Source organism: Otolemur garnettii, unplaced genomic scaffold (assembly GCF_000181295.1).
Source record: "Otolemur garnettii isolate 467f Iridium unplaced genomic scaffold, OtoGar3 scaffold00128, whole genome shotgun sequence".
Lineage (NCBI taxonomy): Eukaryota > Metazoa > Chordata > Mammalia > Primates > Galagidae > Otolemur > Otolemur garnettii.
The window spans coordinates 1,910,115-1,914,562 of NW_003852523.1; the positions used below are offsets into that span (position 1 = coordinate 1,910,115).

Consider the following 4,448-nt stretch of genomic DNA (forward strand, 5'->3'; position numbering starts at 1 on the left):
GGTCCAGAGGTGAGCCTGAGGGAGCCGGGGAGGGCAGGCAGGGGCACAGAGGGCAGGGTGGGCTGTTGGAGCTCTGGGGCTGTGGTGGCCTTTGGGGAGAGAGGAGGGGCAGAAAGCCATAAGTATGGCTTAAATAATAGCTGGAGACAAGGGGAGCCCTTTATGATAGTTTTACAGAGGGGTGTGTGTGGCCCTAGGGTGTGTCTGTGTACAGCCGCTACAGGGAGGTCCCAGCAGATCCCTGTGCTTTGCAGGTGCTGAGAGCCCCGCTTGCCCTGGCAGCTGCTGTGTGTGCAGGGGATGAGCAAGTAGAGCGCCCCCTTCAGGGCCGGTGGTGGTGTGGCCACCTAGTAGACATTCATCCACTGGCTGATGTGATCCGTTTTAACAAGCACCTGCGATGCTTCGCCTATTGTTCTTTTTTTGGCTAGGGTTGGGTTTGAACCCACTACCTCCGGCATATGGGGCCGGCGACCTACTCCTTTGAGCCACAGGTGCTGTCCCATTGCCTATTGTTCTAACAGGGGCCCTTCAGTGCCCCAGCCCCTGCTCCTGGGGATTTCACATTGCAGTGAGCACAGACATGTACCTAGACAAATGGGAAATCTAGAGAGGGTGATTATGACAGTAGCACAAAGAAAAATGTCATAGGAAAGTGTGTGGGGGGCCTGGCCGGCTGTCAGGAATCCAGGCCTGAGCAGACCCCTTGGACTAGCAAGGCTGGGCAGAGACCCCTGTGGAGGGAGTGAGTGGGTCCTGAGGCCGTCTGGGGCACCAGCACTTGAGGGGAAGTGAAGTGTCCTAGGCTGCATCATGGTCCCAAAGACATTTGCACCCTAATTCCAGGACCCATGGCTATGTTCCTAATGTAGCAAAAGGGACTTTGCAGAGGGGACTGAGGTGAGGGTCTCAGGATGGGTAACCTCCTTACACAAGGTCCCAAAGCTAGTCCAGACATACATGATCCAGATTGTTCATTACAACCTGTCCACTACTGTCCTGAGGCCACCTTCTCCAGATACACTGTGGGAGGGGGGGCATTCCTGTGATTGTGGGTGGTCTACAATCCGGTATGTTCCCAGGGAACAGAGCTACCAGAGCCATGCCACCCAGGGCCACACCCTTCCTCCCCTACCAGTGCCACCAGTGCCAGAGTCAAGAGTGGTGGAGTGACTTGATTGGAAAATAAGTGAGTGTCAGGTGCATCTTTGCCGACTCGCTCCCTGTCCCATGGTGAGGAAGAGGCTGGCTTCCAGAGTCAGTGTCAGATGTGGAGGTGTCCAGAGCCAGATCTCTGGCCCTGGAACATTCTAGCTTCCATCAGAATGAAGCTTCATAGGGAAAGGGCCTTGTCGTCTTCTGTTCAGGAGACACTTGTTGGATCAATGTGTGAAAAGAGAAGGGAAGTGGAGTGAGTGGTGTGGTAGCCATTCCTTGGGTCTCCAGGTGTTAAAACAAAAAAGGCAACTCCCAGCCCAGTTCTGGCAACCTGCCCTCCCCTCTGCCAGCAGCGCCTGAGGATCTGGTCAGAAGGTGCACCTGCCTCCACACATGTGCCCCCCAGCTTTGCCTAGAGCCATCTCTAGGGTGGCAGGGTGTCCCTTTAGTGGGACTAGAGGTCATGTTTACGCTGGTCAGTAATCCGCAGAAATATGAGACACTCTTCATGGCTAGGCTTGCTGTCAGCCAGATGCCGCCACGCTCCCCAGTGTGGCCCCGTGCCGCAGGCTGCAGGATCGCACCAGGATAGAAGGCCGCTCGGGCCACAGCTAATCACAAACAGAGAGGGCTGCGTGGCCCTGGCTCCACTTCTAACAGGGCAGGGAGGCACATCCAGCGTCCCCAGATGAGAAATGTGAGTGAGTGCCAATTGCCTATGCTGAGGGGAACAGCATGTGTTTTAAATTTAGAAGCTAATATAAATGAACAATCTGCTGGAACGGCTGAGCGGCACAAGTCCTTGGAAAATACAGCACACACTTCAGATACTCTGCTCATGAAATTAGTCACCCAATTAATGACACACAGGCAGCTGGATTCTTGCACAAATCAGAAACCCTAAGAAATATTGCAGTTTGTGCTTTATGCTCTGGGCATGCGTCCTGCTTTTAGGAAGGAACGAAACGTCTTCAGGTCACCCTAACTCCCGCTGCCAAGGTCTCCCTCCTCAGCTGGAACCTCAGGCAACTCAGCACCATGGAGAAACATCTCCTGAGCCTGGAGTTTGGGGGGCGAGGTTCAACTGGTTGAATCCTGGTTCAACTTCTCAGTGTCCCTGCCTTCCCACAGCCCCAAGTGTCAAACTGGTGGGCCCAAGGGAGAAGAGGAATCACATGGACCCAGAGAGATGGTGGGAAGGCAGCATTACCAGTACCTTTCCTGCTGGGTGGACAGGGGTCAGGGCTGCTGGGGGAAACAAGAGCCTCATCGATGTAGGCTACTGTGCCTGCTTCACCCAAGGAAATTCGAAGTTCTGGATTTCCGTGCCCAGCCCTGGCTGGGAAGGGCGGCAGAACAAGGCTCCAATGCCTGCATTTCAGATTATCTGAGCTGCTGCTGCCCTCTGGTCACATATAGTCAAGAATTGAGTGTCATTTTCTAGGGCTGCAGCTTGAGGGGAAAGCCAACAGGTGACCAGAGAAGCATGTCTTGGTGCTGACGGGCCTAACACCACCTTACAGGAAGGGAGGAGGGCCGGGTGGAAGGGATACTTCTGGTTTTCAGATATCTCACAGTCTGCCCTGCGGACGAGGGATCAGACTTAGTGTGTTAGAAGCAGGTTCTACAACACGAAGAGGAACCTTCCGACAAGTTGTGCATCCCTTGTCCCCTAAAGCTAGTTAAAGACAGGTTGGGAGATGTGCAGACTTTCTGAGGCTTCCCTAACAAATGACCACAAACTGGGTGACTTAAAACAGCAGAAATGTAGTTTCTCATGGTCTCGAAGACCAGAGGTCCAAATCAAGGTGTTGGCAGGACCATGCTGGCTCTGGGCGCTCTGGGAGGCCCCTTTCCATCTCCTCCACCATCTGGGGCTGCGGGGGTCCTTGGTTTGCAGCCTCATTGGTCCCACCTTCGAGGCCAGCATCTCCTATTCTCTCCCTGTTCCGTCTCCTGTGTGTGCATGTGAGAACTTCTCAATTTCCTCTCTTGTCTTTTAAACCACATGCCATCCTGACACTGGGTGTCTCTTATAAGGACACTTGTGATTGCATTTACCTGTAAATCCAGGATAATCGTTCCATCAGAGGATACTTAATCACATCTGTCACGAGCCCCTTTCCAAATAAGGTCACATTCAGCAGGGTCAGAGGTCATTATTCAGCCCACTGCTGTGGTAGGGTGAGGGAGGCACACGGCAAGTGAACTTGGCTGTGCCCTATCAGACTGCTTTGCCATATACTGCCAACTGGACCTTCCCAGGTCTCAGTTTCATCCTTTGTAAAACAGGGATCTTAGAAGACTGCCAGCTGGGATCACTGTAGGGACTACACGAGATCACACACCTGTGTACACGGCGCTCAGAGAAGATGAGCTGCAAGTGTGTTGATGAGGGCTTGGCTGGTGCGCACCGTGGCGGTCACGCGAAGGGTACTTGGTGGGGCACATAGCAGGGGATTTACCCGAAGTTCCCACAAGCTGTGGCCCAGGTGAGCTGACCCAGGCACTGTGGGCACAGACTCAGCTCTCTCCTCTGTGTCTGGGGGATGTCGGATGCATTGTAGATGGTCAGCCATACACCGAGTCTGACAGAATCATCACTGCAGTTGGCCAAAAATTGTCAATTGTGGGTGACTTCAGATGCTTCAAGGTAATAAATTGGAGAAAGAGCCACACAAACATTCAGCAGTAGTATTATCCTCAAGGAGAATTTATTTCCTTAGATTAGAAGGGATTCCTATTCTCCAAGTTTTCACAATCTCTTTCAGCTGCAGAAACCACAGACAGCAGCTTCTGCAGACGCCTCGGAGGGTTCTGCAGCCTTCGACATGCCAGGTTTGCAGTTCCTTGGTCCAATGATCTGAGGACCTAGTGGCATCTTTATTTATTTACTTATTTATTTATTATCATAATGGCATCTTTATTTAAAGAGTGAATATGTGTTGTTAGAAAAGGTAACGTGAGCGTTGCCAGCCCCAGTGTCTTCTTAGACCTCTCCCTCCACACTAGTCCTTCCCATTCCTTTCAAATACTGGGGGCTTGTTTTGAATTTCATTCCACCCAGCTGAGAAGCACTTCAGGGACTGAGCCTGTACATGGCCCACACGTGGGGAGGCCTCTGCTCCCCCCATGTGCTCTCTCCACACACTTAGCTTCTGAATGGCAACAGGGAGGCAGGGTCGTGGGTCCTTCCTATTTGCAGGGCATTGTGCTGTCACATTGTCCTCCCCTGAGGTGGCTAAAAAAATTATTGGTGTTGGTGGTGCCTGTGGCTCAGTGAGTAGGGT

The 4,448-nt window shown here is 52.7% G+C and overlaps 1 protein-coding gene across 1 annotated transcript in view; it reads left to right on the forward strand.

The window, feature by feature from the left end:
• The window catches only part of UMODL1 (uromodulin like 1), a 65,329-nt gene that overhangs the window by 18,979 nt on the left and 41,902 nt on the right, over positions 1-4,448 (forward strand). The gene's annotated exons all lie outside the window — the stretch shown is intronic.